This window comes from Eleutherodactylus coqui, chromosome 5 (genome assembly GCF_035609145.1).
Source record: "Eleutherodactylus coqui strain aEleCoq1 chromosome 5, aEleCoq1.hap1, whole genome shotgun sequence".
Classification (NCBI taxonomy): domain Eukaryota; kingdom Metazoa; phylum Chordata; class Amphibia; order Anura; family Eleutherodactylidae; genus Eleutherodactylus; species Eleutherodactylus coqui.
Window position 1 is genome coordinate 11,687,968 of NC_089841.1, and position 20,723 is coordinate 11,708,690.

The following is a 20,723-nucleotide window of genomic DNA, read 5'->3' on the forward strand; positions in this document are numbered from 1 at the left end:
AGACGGGGCTGTGAGGGACGAGCGGGAGGGGAGACGGGGCCGTGAGGGACGAGCGGGAGGGGAGACGGGGCCGTGAGGGACGAGCGGGAGGGGAGACGGGGCCGTGAGGGACGAGCGGGAGGGGAGACGGGGCCGTGAGGGACGAGCGGGAGGGGAGACGGGGCCGTGAGGGACGAGCGGGAGGGGAGACGGGGCCGTGAGGGACGAGCGGGAGGGGAGACGGGGCCGTGAGGGACGAGCGGGAGGGGAGACGGGGCCGTGAGGGACGAGCGGGAGGGGAGACGGGGCCGTGAGGGACGAGCGGGAGGGGAGACGGGGCCGTGAGGGACGAGCGGGAGGGGAGACGGGGCCGTGAGGGACGAGCGGGAGGGGAGACGGGGCCGTGAGGGACGAGCGGGAGGGGAGACGGGGCCGTGAGGGACGAGCGGGAGGGGAGACGGGGCCGTGAGGGACGAGCGGGAGGGGAGACGGGGCCGTGAGGGACGAGCGGGAGGGGAGACGGGGCCGTGAGGGACGAGCGGGAGGGGAGACGGGGCCGTGAGGGACGAGCGGGAGGGGAGACGGGGCCGTGAGGGACGAGCGGGAGGGGAGACGGGGCCGTGAGGGACGAGCGGAAGGGGAGACGGGGCCGTGAGGGACGAGCGGGAGGGGAGACGGGGCCGTGAGGGACGAGCGGGAGGGGAGACGGGACGGTGGGGGAAGGGGACGCGCGTGAGAGGAGACGGGACGAGTGTGAGAGACGGGATGGTGGGGAAGGGGACGAGCGTGAGGGGAGACGGGGCCGTGAGGGGAAGGGGACGAGCGTGAGGGGAGACGGGGCCGTGAGGGGAAGGGGACGAGCGTGAGGGGAGACGGGGCCGTGAGGGGAGACGGGGCCGTGAGGGACGAGCGGGAGGGGAGACGGGGCCGTGAGGGGAAGGGGACGAGCGTGAGGGGAAACGGGACGGTGGGGGAAGGGGACGAGCGTGAGGGGAGACGGGGCCGTGAGGAGAGACGGGGCCGTGAGGGGAAGGGGACGAGCGTGAGGAGATGGGGGCGTGAGGGAAGGGGACGAGTGTGAGGGGAGACGAAGACGGGGCCGTGAGGGGAAGGGGACGAGCGTGAGGGGAGACGGGGCCGTGAGGGACGAGCGGGAGGGGAGACGGGGCCGTGAGGGACGAGCGGGAGGGGAGACGGGGCCGTGAGGGACGAGCGGGAGGGGAGACGGGGCCGTGAGGGACGAGCGGGAGGGGAGACGGGGCCGTGAGGGACGAGCGGGAGGGGAGACGGGGCCGTGAGGGACGAGCGGGAGGGGAGACGGGGCCGTGAGGGACGAGCGGGAGGGGAGACGGGGCCGTGAGGGACGAGCGGGAGGGGAGACGGGGCCGTGAGGGACGAGCGGGAGGGGAGACGGGGCCGTGAGGGACGAGCGGGAGGGGAGACGGGGCCGTGAGGGACGAGCGGGAGGGGAGACGGGGCCGTGAGGGACGAGCGGGAGGGGAGACGGGGCCGTGAGGGACGAGCGGGAGGGGAGACGGGGCCGTGAGGGACGAGCGTGAGGGGAGACGGGACGGTGGGGGAAGGGGACGCGCGTGAGAGGAGACGGGACGAGTGTGAGAGACGGGATGGTGGGGAAGGGGACGAGCGTGAGGGGAGACGGGGCCGTGAGGGGAAGGGGACGAGCGTGAGGGGAGACGGGGCCGTGAGGGGAAGGGGACGAGCGTGAGGGGAGACGGGGCCGTGAGGGACGAGCGGGAGGGGAGACGGGGCCGTGAGGGGAAGGGGACGAGCGTGAGGGGAAACGGGACGGTGGGGGAAGGGGACGAGCGTGAGGGGAGACGGGGCCGTGAGGAGAGACGGGGCCGTGAGGGGAAGGGGACGAGCGTGAGGAGATGGGGGCGTGAGGGAAGGGGACGAGTGTGAGGGGAGACGAAGACGGGGCCGTGAGGGGAAGGGGACGAGCGTGAGGGGAGACGGGGCTGTGAGGGACGAGCGGGAGGGGAGACGGGGCCGTGAGGGACGAGCGGGAGGGGAGACGGGGCCGTGAGGGACGAGCGGGAGGGGAGACGGGGCCGTGAGGGACGAGCGGGAGGGGAGACGGGGCCGTGAGGGACGAGCGGGAGGGGAGACGGGGCCGTGAGGGACGAGCGGGAGGGGAGACGGGGCCGTGAGGGACGAGCGGGAGGGGAGACGGGGCCGTGAGGGACGAGCGGGAGGGGAGACGGGGCCGTGAGGGACGAGCGGGAGGGGAGACGGGGCCGTGAGGGACGAGCGGGAGGGGAGACGGGGCCGTGAGGGACGAGCGGGAGGGGAGACGGGGCCGTGAGGGACGAGCGGGAGGGGAGACGGGGCCGTGAGGGACGAGCGGGAGGGGAGACGGGGCCGTGAGGGACGAGCGGGAGGGGAGACGGGGCCGTGAGGGACGAGCGGGAGGGGAGACGGGGCCGTAGGAAGGGGACGAGTGAGAGGGGACTGCTGAGTGGGAAGGGGACGAGTGAGAGGGGACTGCTGAGTGGGAAGGGGACGAGTGAGAGGGGACTGCGGAGGGGGACGAGTGGGGGGGGGGCTGCGGAGGGGGAAGGGGACGAGTGGGGGGGGGGGCTGCGGAGGGGGAAGGGGACGAGTGAGGGGGGGCTGTTCTATGAGAGAAGCGGTGACTGTGAGTGAAGTGTATTGGTGTGATGTCTGCATTGAGAAAAGGGATAAAAAGTGAAGGTATCGTACTATGAGGGGGGTGGGGGAGGTATCATTGTATCTTGTCAGCCCCGGAAGCTAGGGGTTTGACAGGGCTTGCATGCAGGAACGGCCCTTCACAGCCCTAGCTCCCGATTGTGTGAATTCCGCAAGGTCCTTGAAGGTCTTGCAGATAGGCACTGGAAAAGAAACCATAACCGGCGATTGCAGCCATAATGAATAACATACATTGGCCGTGGAAAAAGCACCCCACCTCCGCTGCCAAGACTGTTCTCCACCATCCTGCAGCTTGCTCCACCGGCACTCCGCTCACTTCACCACTGCATGAGCTGCCTTACCGGCACACAGGAACGCTTACATAGACCGCTGGCTCTATCTGCGGGCTTCTTCCCCCACTGAATCAAGTGACCCACCAGCGCTCAGAAGCACTCACATGTGTGGACCATCGGGACTGTCTGCTGCCTTCTCCCACCACTAGCAACAGGCGGCCCACTGGCGCTCTGCACCACTCCCGTGTGCTGACCGCCGCATCTGTTGGCTGGCTTCTTCCCCACAGCATGTGGAGCAGGACGGCCGACAGTGGGGCAGGATGTGTGAGACTGTTACTCATAGCGCAACTGGTAAAGGGGACCGCAAGTGCGACACTACAGGCCCCGGGGACACTGATAGCGGGGCCACTAAGATATGGTAATGGGAGATGGGTGTCCACAGTGATAGTGGCAGGGCAGCGGCGGCAACAGTCCGAGCGACAGGGAAGATGGCATAGGAACACTCACAACAGCAGACCGCAGTGGTGAGTGGCAGGATCTGTGAGGCCAATGAACGGGAGCCAGCCGGGCAGTCAATCAAGAAGAGGGGGGCGACAACGGCCTGTCAAGCACCCGCAATCTTGTCTCCACCCTTACTTCCTGGTGGTGACAAGATACAATAATACCAAGGGGGGGGGATTAATATGAGGGGACCCCATGCTGTCTGAAGAGGATGAGTGAAAGGAGAATTTTTGGTCTTTTTTCACATTGCTTTGGGAAGTGTAGTGATCACAAATAACAATTCTGGCATTGTTTCTTTTCCTGTAGTGCTTACTGTGCAGTATAATAGAGATGTTCATTTTATTTTATGGGTCAATTAATATTTTATACTACGACCGTTATAATATTACTACCTTTGCACAAGAACAGTATTTTTTCTACATTTTGTGTCAACATAATCTGGGAGCCATAACTTATTTTTTGCCTACAAAGCTGTGTATAGGTTTGTTTTCTTGTGGGGCAAGCTTATGCTAATATTGGCAGCATTTCAGGGACCAGATGACTTTTTGATCACTTCTTATTGCATGATTTGGGATCTGAGGTGTAAACCCCTACACCCCCAACTCATGCCTTTTACTATGTTTTATAATTGACGTTAACCAGATTCTATGGATCAGTGCAATTGCAGCGATACCAGATTTATATAGCTCAAAGGGGTGTTTCAGTCTTGTTTTTTCATAGCCAAGATACAAAACGGTTACCATTGTTACCCGATGGAGCCCACAGACAGCTGAAATCTGTTTCTGTAGCTCTTACTAACTCCTTAAGGACCAAGAACAGTCAATGTATGGCTTTAATCCCAGCTGATAAAAATACGGCGTGAAATTAAAGCTTCTGCAATGTAGCAGGAGCAGGTTTTGGTCCTCTGCTATTACTGACAGCTGAAAACCCGGTGGAGACAGCCAAAGCTGTTAAAACGGCCCCGTCCTTCTCCTATATAGGCTAGATAGAACTCCTTGAACGCTGTGTAGTGAAGAGAGAAAGCAGAAGTGTTATTCCGATATCTACACATCAGACACCTGCAGCCTGATCCTCTCCCTATTGTTTCCCTGTTGTCCGTGCTATACTCACTGTAGCCATCCAGCATGTCTTGCCCCAGCAGTTACTGAAGAGGTTTTCTTGTCAAGAATATTGGGGATACATTGTGTAGCAGCAGACTTGCTAATAATTGAGCCCCAGGCTTCAGTCCCGTTTAGGCCATACCCCTCCCTTTCCCTTGTGGGGGTCATGGCCTAATGTGTTGAAGAAGGTGGGGCCTGCTTTCTGCTCCTTCCTTTCTCCTCATGGTGCTGCTAGACTGCGGGGCTCTCTGTCAGGGGACTCCAGCTGCTGGTCTACAGTGGGTAAGGCTGCCATTAGGCAGCACAAGTTAACCCCTTATTGTTCTCAGCCAGTGGTAGTTATTTCTAGTCTTCATACTACCATCATGTCACTGAGATCTGAGGGAGCAGAACCTATGCCTGATCTCCCTACTTATTATGCATGTGAACACTGTCAGAAGCAGTTCTCCCATGTCCATGTAACGCTGCTCTGCAAAGCCTGCATCCCTCCGCGGCAGCTGCCCCTTGCGGTTTTGATGTTTCATATCCTTTTCCGCAGAATTTAATCCAGAAGTGGTCTGTTTCCCCTACGGTGGACCCACCGATTGCTCGTTTATCCAAGCATACCACCATACAGGTGGAAGATGGCACATCATTCACTGACCTGCGAGATAGGAAGATGGAATCCCTCTACAAGGCGATTTTTGAATCACTGGGTTTTGCTCTGTGAACGGTGTTCGCAGCAACATGGGTATGTCACAATATTGTCACAAGGACAAAACAACTTCAAGAGGTCCTCCCTGCGGACGCCTTTCCGCAAGCAGAAACGCTTCTTGCGGAACTAGAGGTAGGTGGCGGTTTTGCCTATGAGGCCACCTTAGATGCTACGTGACTGTTAGCACATGCCTTGGCATCGTCAGTGGTAGGTGTTGACTCCTCTGGCTGAAGAAATGGGATGCAGAGACCGCTTCTAAAAAAAGGCTAACTAATCTTCACTTCCTGGGCTCCCGCTTGTTTGGGGACAAGCTGGACGAGATTATTGCAGAGCCTACAGGGGGTCAATGCACTCTGTTACCTCAAAACGTACTAGGCCCGCACCAAAAGGCCACACGTCCTTTTGTCAGTTGGAAGGTGAATTATGCCAAGTAATTGTGTGTCCTATCACAACGTCTGGAGTTCCAGGGGATGACCCTGGACACACGTGTCTCTACCAATTGCAAAGTGTAATGTTCTGGGCCTTCACCAACGGCGGGATTCACTTGTGGGATCTGCAATAATGCCTGCCTTTTATTTGGTACAGGGATCTAATGATCCTGGACCAGCGAATTAGTCTTCTGGAGTCGCTCCGCCGCTCCCTGGAGTGTTGGGTATCATCTCCTTTCATACTCCAGGGTCAGTCGTTCCTCTTCCTTCACTGGAGGGTGAGCACCACCGACGCCAGCCTATCTGACTGGGAGGGAAGGGGGGGACGCTTTCTTCTTATACGACCCAGGGCCTGTGGCCAACTACGGAAATGCGTCTCCTGATAAATGTCCTGGAACTTCGGGCAATTCGATTCTCAACTTTGCACCTCGATTTACAAGGCCACCCACTCCGGGTCCAGATGGACAACGCAACGACCGTCGCATATATCAACCAACAAGGTGGAACCCGCAGCACTCAGGTGATGGCAGAAGCGACCCGCATCCTGTCCTTGGCCAAGGTCAATTTGCTGGCGCTATCGGCAGTATACATACCCTGAGCAGAACAACGGTAGATCCAGGCAAGTGGGGACTTCATCCAGACGTCTTTCAGCAACTTTGTCATCATTGGGGACGGCTGGATGTGGACCTCATGGCCTCCAGGCTCAACTGCAAGATCTTGTGGTTTGTAACGAGGTCCCAGGACCTTCGGGCCTTAGCAGTGGACGCCCTCATTATCCCATGGTCAGGGTTGCAGTTCCTGTACTTATTCCCACCGTATGGTACGTTGAATTAATGAATCTGCTCATCGACGTGCTGTGGTGCCTTCCGCTCTGCAAGGCTCTCCTTTTGCAAGGCCCCCTCTTCCGCCAGCATTTACCAACGCGGTGTTTGACGGTGTGGAAGTTAAATCCATGGTGTTGAGAGCCTGAGTAGTCACTGATCCGGTTATCTGCACTATGATTACGGCGCGGAAATAATCTTCTTAGAAGAACTATCATCGTGTCTGGAGACGCACCTTCACCTGGTGCGAACGGCAATCTGGGCATCCCATGCAATTCTCACTTTTAAGAATCCTCGCCTTTAGAGTTGGGACTCAGTCTTGGCTCTCTTAAAGGACAAGAGTCGGCACTTACCATTTTGTTCCAGAGGCCGCTGGTGACTCTTCCATCAGTCTGCACCTTCATACAGGGGGGGGGGGGGGGGCGCATATGGCTCCGCCGTACTGTTCACCTCTCCCAGTGCGGGATCTTAATTTGGTACTGGACGCTCTACAGCCACATCCCTTTGAACTCCTTGTGAAAGTGTCGCCTCGCATGATGAGCGTCAAGGTGGCGTTCCTGGTGGCCATCGCCTCCAATGGAGGCTGTCTGAATTGGCAGCACTCTCAGCTGTACCACTGTTCGTGGTGTTTCATCGGGCCAAAGTGGTTCTGTGTCCCAATCCTTCCTTTTTGCCAACGGTGGTTTTGGCCTTCCACCTCAATGAGGACATTGTGTTGCCCTCCTATTGTCTGCATCTGGTGGATTGCATGGAGAGGGCCCTTGACAAGCTTAATCTCCTCCTGTTTCCCCTGATATCCTGATCAAGAAAAGGATTTTACAGTAAGTAAAAAAAATCCAATTTTTCCTCAAAACGCGTTTGTTCTGCTCATTTTACTCTTTATATAATAAAATTTTTAGATCTTACCATCATTACCATTTTTTTTGGAGTTTTTGCGGCTTGAGCAATTTTTCTCTCACTCCCACTGTGCACTTCCGTTCGACCCGGTGATCATGTGACTGCCAGGTGCCTCCTGCTACATCAGAGATGCAGGGTCCTAGAAGACCCAAATCTGCTATGATAGTGACTATTGTCACTATGGGGGAATGTTTTTTTTCCTGTGACTGGTGTTTTTACGGATGCCCCAGCTACAGTGGAAGTATTTTTTTTTTTTGTTTGTTTGTTTTTTTTTTATTTTCACAAAATGAAGGACCCCCAGAAGTCTTACATGACGTCGTTGGTGACATTGATGTTAAAAAAAAAAAAAATAGTTACAAGGATATTTTTAAAATGATGTACAGAATAAAATTAAAATATATATAGAGAAAATAACCCACCCCCAACACCAATCAAAACCATCGCCATATGTGCCCTGTAATCCGAGACTATACAAATTATATATCAAATTGAGGAACCTATTTTTGTACTTTATTTTTAAAATTAACTCCTTAACAACTGCCTATATGCCTTTTGACAGACCGCCGATATAGGCCATGGATGAAGAGAGATCACGCGACGATCTCCCTACATATATCGCGGGCACTGGCTGTTTCTTACAACCAACACCCAGTGGCTGCAACAGCTCCGATCTACCGCGTGGTTGGTTGGAACTGTTAACCCTTTAAATGCCGTTGTCAATTCTGACAGTCATTTAAATCCCTGGAATGGTGTACCGGGGTCCTGTACGCCTCCCACCCCCCCACGATGAGATCTTCTGAAAGGCCCCAGGGCTGTCATGGCAGAATGCCTATCAAGCCATCCCCATAGGGTGGCTTGATAGATTGCCTGCCCGATTGCAGTATGATGTAATGCTATGGCATTACATCATACTGCAGGAGCGGTCAAAGCATCGCAGGGTGTTTTCCCCTCAGGTGACTAAAAAAAAAAAAGGAAAAATAAGAACAAAGTTTTTTACTAATCACTGGTCAATACTGAGATTTTTACTGACTTAAAAAGGTCCTAATCTGTAGTACGTTGCTGCGCTGAACACGAATATGACCATGAAAATTTTTTATTGCCTCTCGTTTTGAAGACATTTCATATGGTTCATTTTCCGTGTTTCACCGTGTAAATGTATTAAGTAGGACTGTAACAACATCCTTACAGTTACAGTTTGAGCCAGACAGTATCCGTGTGCTTACAGGACCTGTGATGTCACCATCATGTAATCATTACCTCACATCTAACCCCAGCATAACCAGTACACCATGTTAACTCCCACATTACCAGTGTACGTATCAACACCTAATCACTAGTGTACGAGATAAAGCCCAGTCAGAAAGGTTGAGCATTTACAATATTTTAGACTTCATGGGATACAGTTTAAGCTGCTGTTACATAAAACTATTTTATCCATTTAGTTACAATACAGAACACTAATGCCTTGAAAGTGCGTTAATACCGTATACATTTTTGCTATATTTGTGGGGAAGTGACATTTGCCAACCTGAAGAAAAGTATCACTTCTCAAGTGAAGAAGGCATATCATCTTCGGATGCAAGATTGGCGACCAAGACAAGCCTTGTGCCCCACATACACGCTGTGCTACATGTACAACACAGCTTTCACAGTCGTTGAATGGCAAAAGATCATCAATGCCGTTTGCAGTCCCCAAGGTGTTTAGAGAGCCAAGCAACCACACAAGTGACTGTTACTTCTGCTTGGTTTTTCCTCTTTTCGGTGGGATAGCGAAGCAAAAGAAGTTGAGAATACTCTACTCCAAGATACCATCTGCATTGAGACCAGTTCCATGGGATATACAAAATGCATGTGTTTCTTATGTGAGTGGGATAGCCGAGCAAGAGAAAATGTAGCAGTTTGTGAGAAGAATATCCAGCACCCAGCTCTATTCAAGGCTCACAAAATCCTACTACCACCCCTTCACATCAAACTAGGTGTAATGAAGAACCTTGTGAAAGCCATGGACCAGATTTCACCAGCTTTTCGATGCCTTCATGAAAATTCCCTTGACTCAGCGAGGCAAAGATTAAAAAGGGAGTTTGTGGGTCCTCATATTCGAGAGCTCTTCAGATGACCGATTCAACAACTTGCTGCAGAGTGATGCGAAACAAGCATGGAATGCTTTTCACCTAGTGTCTACAAACGTTCTTAGGTTGTTAGGGCAGAAAACTACAAGGAACAAGACATGATGATGCAGTATCTGAAACTTGGCTGCAATATATCTAAAGATCCACTTCATTCCCATCTGGATTTCTTTCCAGACAACTGTGGTATGGTTAGTGATGAACATGGCCAACATTTTCATCAAGATATCGCAACAATGAAACAAAGATACCAGGAAAATGCTCCAGTACCATGCTTCATCCACCAAAGTATTGCATTATTTACCCCGCACAATGAACATTGTCAGAAAAAATAAAAAATGCCAGAAGTGCTTTTTTTGGTCACCCTGAATAGTAAAGGCAACAGCAGCACTCACATGGATTCACTCCAGACCAGTCCCAGTCGTTCCACTGCAAACAATGCAGCGAGGAGCAGGTAGATGCAGCAGCCCAGCTTGGTCAGGATCACGACCTAGTAATCAGTAGAAATATACAGCAAAGACCAGGCAGCATCAGATGGATCTTCAAAACAATTTGCTTGAGAAAGGTCACAATTGTGACCGAAACGTCGCAGGTTTTACCTTTGTTGGAGGAATAAAGATTGGAAAATTGTTTTGAAGATCCATCTGATGCTGCCTGGTCTTTGCTGTATATTTTTTGGTCACCCTGTCTCTAAGAAAAAAATGCAATAAAAAGCGATCAAAAAGTCGTATGTATTCCAAAGCATACCAATGGAAACTACAGGACGTCCTGCAAAAAATGAGCCCTCGCACAACTATGTCGACGGAAAAACAAAAAAGCTATTGCGCACAGAAGATGGCGGCAGAAAATGATTTTAAAAAAATTAAATATCTTTGAAAAAAAATAAAAGTAGTGCAGAAAATAATAAAAAGAAAACTAAATAGGTTTGGTATCGTAGTAATCGTACCGACCCATAGAATAAGTTATATCATTTTTGTTGCAGTTTGTGCGCTGTAGAAACAAGTCACAACGAAAGATGGCAGAATTTTTTTTTTCCATTTCTCTCCACTTAAGAATTTTTTAAACGTTTTTCAGTACATTGAATAGTACCATTAAAAATAAAACTCATCCCTCAAAAAGCAAGCCCTCATACAGTTAGATCGATGGATAAATAACGGAGTTGTGAATATTTATTTACTTTTTTAAAAGGGGAGAGGAAAAAACGAAAATGGAAAAACAAAAGGTTTGTCACTAAGGGGTTAATCACTTTATAGTGCAGGTCATCATGATTGTACTACCAACTGCTATTAAGTCTCCTCTCAGCCTTCTCTTCAGCTAAACATTCCCAGATCCTTTACCCGTTCCTCATAGGACATGATTTGCAGACCGCTCACCGTCTTGGTAATTCTTCTCTGAACTTGCTTCAGTTTGTCTACCCAGTATTCCAGATGAGGTCTGACTAAGGAAGAGTAGAGGGGGATAATGACCTCACGTGATCTAGACTCTATGCTTCTCTTAATACATCCCAGAATTGTGTTTGCCTTTTTGGCTGCTGAACAACATTTTATGACTCATGTTCAGTCTGTGATCTATTAGTATACCCAAGTCTTTTTCACATGTGCTGCTGCTTAGCACAATTCCTCCCATTCTGTATGTGCTTTTTCCTTGTCCAGATGTAGGACTTTGCATTTCTCCATGTTAAATACCATTCTGTTAGTTGCTGCCCACTGTGCAAGCTTTTCTAGATCTTTTTGAATCCTCTCTTCTCTAGTGTTAGCTATTCCTCCTAGCTTTGTGGCATCGGCAAATTTGATCAGTTTCCCCTCAATTCCCTCCTCCAGATCATTTATAAAATGACAGAGCCTTGTGGTCCCCACTTGATACATTTTTCCACTTGGATATGCAGCCATTTATGACCACTCTTTGAGTACGATCACTCAGCCAGTTGTGAATCCCCCTAAGGGCTCCTAGCCTCTAGTGATAGTTTTTCTTGCTATGCGAGAGTGAGTGAAAACGCACGATTATGAAACAGTGATTTTCAATGGTTCCATAGTCATTTGTGATGTTTTCACTCAAGCCTCGCAGCGCTAAGAAAAATCTGCGCTATCGCCCATTGTTTTCAATGAGACCGGCGGCAGTAGCGCCAGCCCCATTGAAAACATAGGGAGTACATTGTGCTCCCCTGACACAGCTATGGCAGGGGATTCCTTCATATTTGGTCATTTTTTTCAATAGGGATTGTATGAGATACTTTGTCAAATGCTTTACTAAAGTCAAGGTGTACTTTATTAACCGCATTTGCCTGATCAACCCAGTCAGGGATTCTTTTTTTATGGAAGGAAATTAGATCCGTCTGGCATGACTTGTTTGTTATAAACCCATGCTGGCTCTCTTTAATTCCCCCATTCTCCTCCAAGTACTTGCATACATGCTGTTTAATAATGTGTTCACAGATCTCCCTCGATATAGAAGTCAAGCTCACAGGCTTGTAGTTTCCTGCATCCACCTTCTTCCCTTTTTTTGAAAATAAGTAAAAAATAAAAGAAATCTTTGTGGCTGCGCTCCGTCAATGGACCCCAGATCGTAGAGAAGAATTTGGCTTCCAAAGAACAATGGTATTCTTTCTACCCAAATTTTAATCCCATAGACAATATAATACATAACAATAAAAAGCAGGGTTATAGTACCTCTACTGTTAAATTATGCAACGCGTTTCTGCGTCATCTGACGCCTTTATCAAGCATACAGTCATTATACAAAAAACGCTATATATAGCTAAACACATACCTTAATTACAAGAGAACATAAGGGACATCAGTTAGAATCCGTTCCTCCATTCGCCGCCATTGAAGCGTGTGTAGGAGGTGGGCGGACAATCGTATAGTTCCGCTTTCGTCATCTACTAGGTGCTGGAACGCACCTGTGTTCCACAAGGAACGCGTCTCCGCAGTGCTCTGAGGAGGACTGATAGTGTACGTACAACGTCATCGCGCTATGACTATACACACGCGACGAGTCGAGGATCACATGACGAAAACTGACATCGCGTTCCCGATGGAACGCACGCTGCGTGTCATCTCCCGTGTCTAGAGGTCTACTCATTGAACTCGCTGCTTAATTTCAAAGATTCATCTATACTGATTCAAAACAGATATTACACCTAGTACGATATTTGGGCCACAATTAATACATCAGACCCCAATAAACTAATAATCAAATAAAACTAAGGACCATTAGATTCCCATAAGGGATGCCACTCACTATGAAACGTTGTTTCTCTGTGAAACGGGTAAGTGAAGTGGATTTCTTCCGTCTATATTTTCACGTGTAAGGCGCTCTCCCTGACTGTTTCTTTTTTTGAAAATAGGGACAACATTTGCCCTTTTCCAATTTTCTGGGACTTCCCTCACAATCTCTCTACTTATAGATAGCCTGTATTCTTTTATCCCCCAATAACAAAGGGAGGATCAGTTGATGTTCCATTTACTTCTTGAGATATATAAAAATAGGAATTTAAAAGTTCGGCCTTCTCAACTTCATTTTTAACCAATTCACCATTTTCATCCTATAGCATCTTTGACTCTTCTTTGGCTTTTGAACCCCCCCCCCCCCCCTTATTTTTTTTCATTGCTTTTGGCCTCTGTTACAAGCCTCAATTCATTATTAGCTTTAGCTATTCTGACACTTGCCCTACAGTTTCTGCAGACCCCATTATATTCTTCTTTAGATATTTCCCCCTCTTTCCATTTGATAAACATATTTTTCTTTGTTTTTAACGTGTACATGTTCAGTGTTAATCCATCCTGGACTCTTTAGATGCTTCCCATTCTTCCTTCTTTTAGGGATTGGTAAGGATTGTGCTTTGAGAATCTCATTTCACAATATTTCCCAACCTTCTTGGACATTTCTGTCCTTTAGAACATCCAGCCATTGGATTCTTCCTACCCTTCTTCTGAGTCCATTAAAATCTGCCTTTCTGAAATCCAAGCTTGAGGTTTGAGTTCTGTCAGGTCTTCCTCCCCTTTTTACACAAAATTCAAGCATACACCACCTCCTAAGGTCTCAGCCCCCTTCCTTACTCAACCATTTCCTCCCTGTTGGTAAGGGTGCTTTGTTACCATGCGGTGCGGGGTCCTGCGGTCAGCGCGCACTGCTCCAGCGTCCTGGAGCTGTGACGTCAGGGCTCTCCCGGCGACGTGGGGCGGCCGGTGTGCGGCGGCGTGGGCGGGTCCGCCCGTAGGGCGCCGCCCGCACCCCTTCTGCTCTCTTGTACTGTGAGTGGGGGAGTTGGCTCCTCGCACTCCCCGCCCCTGGGCGGAGTCTTGCAGTTATAAGGCTGGCAGTGACCTGAGCTCACTGCCAGTTATTGGTTCTGTCAGCTCCTAGTTAGTTCTGTCTGCAGTTCCCTCCAGTCGGTCCGCTAGTCTACTCGTCAGCTTCCTTTCCCTAGCTTTGTCTAGTGCTCAGCATTTTTCTGTTTGGTAACTCCATCTGCCTTCCTTGTCGGCACTCTGTCCCCCGTTAGTTAGTTCATCTAGGTAGTCGCCAGGTCCCTAGCCAGAGTAGGGGCCGCCACCCAGTTGTCCGCATGGGGTTAGCCAGGCAAGTAGGCAGGGACAGTGGGGTGCGGTAAGTTCAGGGCACCCCATCTGGCGCTCGGGGGTCAGAGTGCCATAACATGCTTTTTTCATGGAATGATCATCATTTGGAGTCCCATGATCAAGCAACAATCTCAACAATTATAGTTCAATGTAAATGCATGCACCCACTGAATGACCAACGGGACGTCTTTGACTTCTTGTTTGTCGTTCAGTTTCTGCAAATCGTTCCCTGTAAACAGGCAGTCATTCACTTGTTGAATGACTGACTGCTTACTGTGAATGGAGGCGAGCTGGAATGATCCCCGACCCCTGCTCCGCCTCCATTCAGTCAGCAATGCTCGTTCCTGTGTAAAAGCATAAAAGCACAGGAATGATTATTGCTGGCATGGCCTGTTGGGCATCTGTTGCCTAGCAGATCGTTCCGTGTAAAAGCACCCTAAGGCCACTTTCCATGGCCAAGAAAATCTTGCATGAATATGAACCCCATGCTTTGGAATGGGGTCATATACATGTGCAATTTTTAGTTTTTTTTTTTCTTTTGCATCGTGGTGTGGGGGGAAAATCCCTGCATGTGCTATGTTTGGGTGTTCCCTTGGAACGCATCGCCTATGGTTTTTAATGGGGCTGGAAAACACATTGCACAGTGGGGGATGTGAGGTTTCTAATTGAAAACGATGGATAGAAGGATTGCTATTCTACCTGAACTGATGGGAGGCATTTTTTAAGAAAACCGCCTTGCATCCGAGGGTAAATAGCACAACTGCTATATCGGGCTGAGTTTCACGGCCTGATATCGCGCTGAGCCTTGTGTAGGAAGCCTAAGAATTAGGTCCAAGATAGCAGATCCCCTTGTTTTCTCTTCTACCTTCTGGAAGATAAAGTTATCAGCAAGAGCGGATAACAATTAGTTGGATCCATTACTTTTACCTGAGAGAGATTCCCAACAAATGTCTGGATCGGTAAAATCTCCCATGATCACTATGTGATGCTTTTTTGAGAGCTTGTCCATCTGATGTAGAAAGAGTTCATCCATATCTTCTGCTTGTTGTCCGGCTGCCGGGGGCGCGGGTGCCTGGGCGGCGTGGTGTGCGCTCGCACCAGCTCCATTTTATTATTTTCTGTTGGGAGTTGGTTGTTGGCTTTTGTTTAAAGGTCAGGCAGGGATTTGCAATCACTGCCAGTTATTGGTTTCCCTCAGTGTGCTGGCTAGTGTGCCTCTGCTGGTTTCCTGCTTCTGTCATCTTGTCAGCTATACTTTGCTATTGTCTGCCAGGTTTTTTCATCTGCCTCAGTTCTGCTTAGTATTGTTCGTGTTGGTTATTTATATCCGCCTTCAATATCTGTATTCTACCCTTTCCATCCAGGTACGCCAGCGTCCCTTTTCGGTCCCTAGTGAGAGTAGGGACCGCCGCCCAGTTGTCCGCCTGGGGTTAGCCAGGAGTGGAGGCAAGCAGGCAGGGACAGCGGTTGTGGGTGAGATGTAGGGCTCCCGGGCTGGCGTATCAATGGTAGTACACCGTAACATAATAACTTGCCCTTAAAATTGCTCTCCAATGGAGGCCATGAGTACCCTCGCAAGTCAGCTGCGTGATTTAGTGGTGGTGATCCAAGACCTGTCCGGTCGTATGGTGGCCCAGGAGCAGCGGGAGTTTGTGCATGTTTCTATCACCCCTTCTATTCCCGAGCCCAAGTGTCCTCTTTCTGGAGGTATTTACAGGGGAAAGGAGCAAGTTTTTTGTTTTTCAGCAGGCATGTAGATTGTATTTTCGGATGCGGCCCTGCTCCTCCGGCTCAGAATCCCAGAAAGTTGGATTAATTATGTCCTTACTTCGGGGTTCCCCCCCCCCCCCCCCCCCAGACATGGGCCTACTCCTTGCCCGAGAGTTCGTCTTGCCTGTAGTCAGTGGATTTGTTTTTTCAGGAACTTAGAGGTATTTTTGATGAGCCAGACAGTGCGGGGTTGGCGATAGCTCATCTCATGTCTCTACGTCAGGGGCAGCAGTGGGTAGAGGACTATTGCTCTAAATTTAGACTGTATGCAGGTGAAACCTCTTGGAACGGTTGCGCCCCTAAAGATGTGTTCTTGTTGGGTCTTTCTGACGCTGTCAAAGATCTGCTTATTTCTCATCCCGCTCCTGTGACACTCAATGATGCGATGAAATTGGCGGAGGCTGAGATCTAGAAAAGAGGAATGTCAGGCCCGTATGGCTAGGGAATCCGGCAGGCCCGCTCCTCCTTCTCCCATGCCAACTACTGGTGCCGAGCCTATGGAAGTGGATCAGCTAAGTCCCGAGGAAAGGCAACTGTTCCGGATAACTCATCGCCTCTGCCTCTACTGGGGAAAAGCCGGACATCGGGTACCGACCTGTCCTCAGAAAAGTTTACAACTTCAGTCTGAACCGGTGGAAAACTTCAGATCCTAGGCAATCTTTGGGAGGATTGTCTAGGATCACAGGTACCCCCTAAGTTGTTGGTGCCTTGTCAGATTGGCTTCCGGAATGTCACTCGGTCCGGTCAAGCTTTTATTGACTCGGGTGCTGCCGCCAATTTGATTAGTTTAAGTTTTGTCAGACCTCTGATGACTGAATTCTCGGCGTTAAAGATTCCCATGCACTTCACTAGTATTGATTCTACCCCTCTGTCTGCAGGGGTTGTACAATGGAGGACTCCCATGTTACAGTTCACTGTGGGTGTTCTCCATTCTGAGAATCTGTCGTTCTTGGTAATGGAAAGGATGTCTGTTGATGTGCTTGGTATGGCCTGGGTGGCACTGCACAATCCCCGATTTGATTGGTCCACTCAGGAATTGACACATTGGGGGTTCCCCTGTCACAGTCACTTAGCTACTGTATCCATATGTTCAGCAGATACCATACTTATTCCTGAGTATTTGTCCGATCATCATTATGTATTTTCGAAGAAACTGAGGCTTTGCCTCCCCATAGGGAGTGGGACTGTGGTATTGATTTGATCCCCGACAGTCCCATCCCTAAGGGAGCCATTTTCAACTTGTCTGGGCGTGAGCACGAAGCCCTTAAGTCCTATATCTCAGAGTCTCTGGCCAAACGACCTATCAGGCCATCCAGGTCCCTAGCAGGGGCATGTTTCTTCTTTGAAGAGAAGAAGGATAGGACATTGAGGCCTTGTGTGGATTATCGGGCTTAGAATAAAATTACAGTGAAAAACCAGTGCTCCTTGCCCCTGATTCTTGATTTACTGAATGAGGTGGTAGGGGCTTACTGGTTTTCCAAATTGGACTTGAGCAAGGCTTACAATTTCATTCGTATCCGAAAGGGAGAGGAGTGGAAGACTGCGTTCAACACCTCCTTCGGACTTTGTAATGCCCCCGCTGTGTTCCAGGGATTTATGAACGGGATTCCACGACTTCCTGGGGGTATTTTTGGTCCTATATCTCAATGACATTCTGGTGTACTCCCCAGACTGGGATTCACATGTGCGGCACATGAGGCTGGTTCTGACCCGTTTGCGTGAGTACAAACTTTTTGTCAAGTTGGAAAAATGAATTTTTGGTACTAAGCAAGTGTCCTTCCTTGGGTTATGTGATTTCACCCACGGAGATTCAAATGGAGTCTGATAAAGTGGCAGCAATCTCCCAATGGGGCAGACCAGACAACCTGAAAGCTCTCCAGCGGTTTTTAGGTTTCGCAAATTTCTACCGTAGATTCATTAAGAATTATTCTATTATTGCTCAACCCCTGACCGATCTTACCAAGAAGGGTGCCGACTTGGTAAGATGGTCGCCTGAGGCCCCAGAGGCTTTTAGTCTCAAAAAGGCGTTTACTGCTGCCCCGGTACTAGTATGGCCTGACGCGCGGCGACCGTTCTTCATTGAGGTCGACGCGTCTGAGGTAGGAGCGGGGGCTGTATTGTCTCAGGAAGTCAGCGGGAGATCTGGGTATAGTTCATGTGCATTCTTCTTGCGGAAATTCAGTTCGGCGGAGCGTAGCTACGATGTCGGTAATTGTGAGTTATTGGCGATTAACTGGTCTCTAGAAGAGTGGCGTCACCATCTTGAGGGGGCAAGGCATCCCATTACAGTGTATGCTGATCATAAAAACTTGGTATATCTCGCCAATGCTAAGAGACTCATGGCTCGTCAGGCCAGGTGGGCGTTATTTTTTGCCAGGTTTAAGCTCGTTGTTACATATATTCTAGGGGAGAAGAACGTGAAGGCAGACGCCCTCTCACGAAGTTTCGGTTCGCCGGAAAGTGAGACAGTGCCTCCACAGAATATCTTTGCACCTGGGGTGGTGGTGGCAGCTGTAGAATCTGATCTCGTTCCTCATCTACAAAATTGTCAGCAGGACGCTCCCTCGGGGATGCCGGAGGGCAGATGGTTTGTGCCAGAGACCTTGCATCTCAGAGTTATTGAAGAGTCTCACTTATCTGTTCTCGAAGGCCATCCGGGGGCTCTGGATCTTTGTACTAGACACTACTGGTGGCCAGGCATGTCTCGGGAGATCCGCAATTTTGTTAAGGAATGTTCTGTCTGTTCACGCTGTAAAAGTCTGCATCGTCGTCCGGAGGGGCCTCTGAGACCGTTACCAGTGCCTTCTCGTCCGTGGTCGCATTTATCAGTAGATTTTATCACCGATCTACCTGAGTCTCAGAAGTTCACCACCATCCTAGTTGTTGTAGACCGTTTCTCAAAGATGGCACATTTTGTGGCATTAACGAAGCTACCTTCTGCGATAGAATTTTCCAAGATTTTTGTAAAAGACATCATTTGCCTACATGGGGTTCCCGAGAACATCGTATCTGATCGCGGGGTTCAGTTTGTTGCGCAATTCTGGCGTGCCTTCTGTAGAAACCTGGGAACGTCACTTTCCTTCTGGTCAGCATTCCACCCACAGACTAATGGTCAGATGGAGCGGAAGAACCAGGATTTAGTGCAATATTTACGGTTGTTTGCTAGCGAGAAGGCTCATCAGTGGGCAGAATTCCTGCCGTTGGCAGAGTTTGCACTAAACAACCATACTTGTTCTTCCACTGGGGTATCTCCATTCCTGTGCGTACATGGTCAGCATCCTCGCTGCCTTACAGCTGTTTCTACTCCGTCTGCCTGTCCTGCAGCTGATGTCGCCACTGAGGCGCTGCAGGGGGCATGGAAAGAAGTACAGAAGAACCTGGAAGCAACGGGGGCTCGTATGCAGTTGCGTAGTGGGAGGAGTCTGTCAGTATCTGAACCTTACAGGATGGGACAGAAGGTATATCTGTCTTCTAGAAATCTCAAATTGAAGCTTCCGTTTTTGAAACTGGCGCCACATTACGTGGGTACCTTTGTCATCACGCGGGTAGTAAATCCACTTTATGAACTTGATTTGCCAGCTACATGGAGGGTTCACAGGGTTTTTCATAAGTCATTATTGAAACCCTTTGTTCCTTCAGTGAGTAATTCTGATCTTGTTTTTTCGTCACATATTGTGCTTCATTTAGGTGGTAAAAATAGACCAATAGAATTTGTGCATATTTATTAGAAGTGCCAAAATTAGGAAAGGTTTCAAAAATAATCATTTTTTCACATTTTCAATTGCAATATATGAAATATCTCTTTGTAGTCGAGAGCAAGAAGATTTTAAATATCCCAGGCCTTATCCAGCTTTTGCGCCTGCCATTTTGCCGGCGGCGCATGTGCAGAAGGTCCATAAAGGATGATCATGTCAGGGGACAAATCCGGATGCCTCCAGTAAGAAGTTTCATCTCCAATCAAATCAGTGAGTGAAAATGAAACTTTAGAGGGATTTCTGGGGGAAAAATAGTATTTTCCTATCGATCTATCCTCAGGATAGGTCATCAATAGTTGATGGTCTGAAGTCCGTTGCTTGTGAGCTCAACAGATCAGCTAATTGTATACCTGCAAAAAGCACCATAATTACACAGGGGTTGGAGCAGAAGCAGCAGAAGACTATGCTCCGACCTCTGTGTAGTGGCCGACGCTTGTAACTGCAAATTGAAATCAACGCGATCCGTGCCTGCAGTTACAAGCGCTGGACACCATGCAGAGCAGAGACTTCCACTCCAACCTCTGTATATTTACGGCACTGACCGCATGCGCACACTCAGCTGATCGGCTGGGATCCGTAGCTTGGAACCCCAACCAATCAACTATTGATGACCTATCCTGAGGATAGGTCATCAGTAGTACTTTCCCCGTTAAACCTCTTAACTTTAAGCTTTTTTTTTTTAACTTTAACATGAAAACCGTTATCTATTAGATAATGACGAACACGTTGTTACGTTCGTGTGGGCAAATAAGCACTGGGCCCACACGAACGTGCCAGAAACGGGCTGGGTAACACAAACAAGGGACCGAAAACAGAATTCAGACTGGACATGGTGACGGAAACCCCAACTGGACAGAGAACTGCATACTGCGGACGAGACTGACAGACATAACATAGGGACTGACAAATGACCATAACTCTCACCATGCATACCTGTACGCATAAGCAGATGATATAGCTATAAAAGTACGAGGTATTAGTTCATACATTGGCCAATGAACTTGAGCTGCAAGGCCACTGCAAGGCTATTCGTGTCTTGCAGTCCCTACACTAGCAAGACACGTCTACTAGAGGACCCTAAGGGCCACCCTAGTGCAAAAATAGCAAAT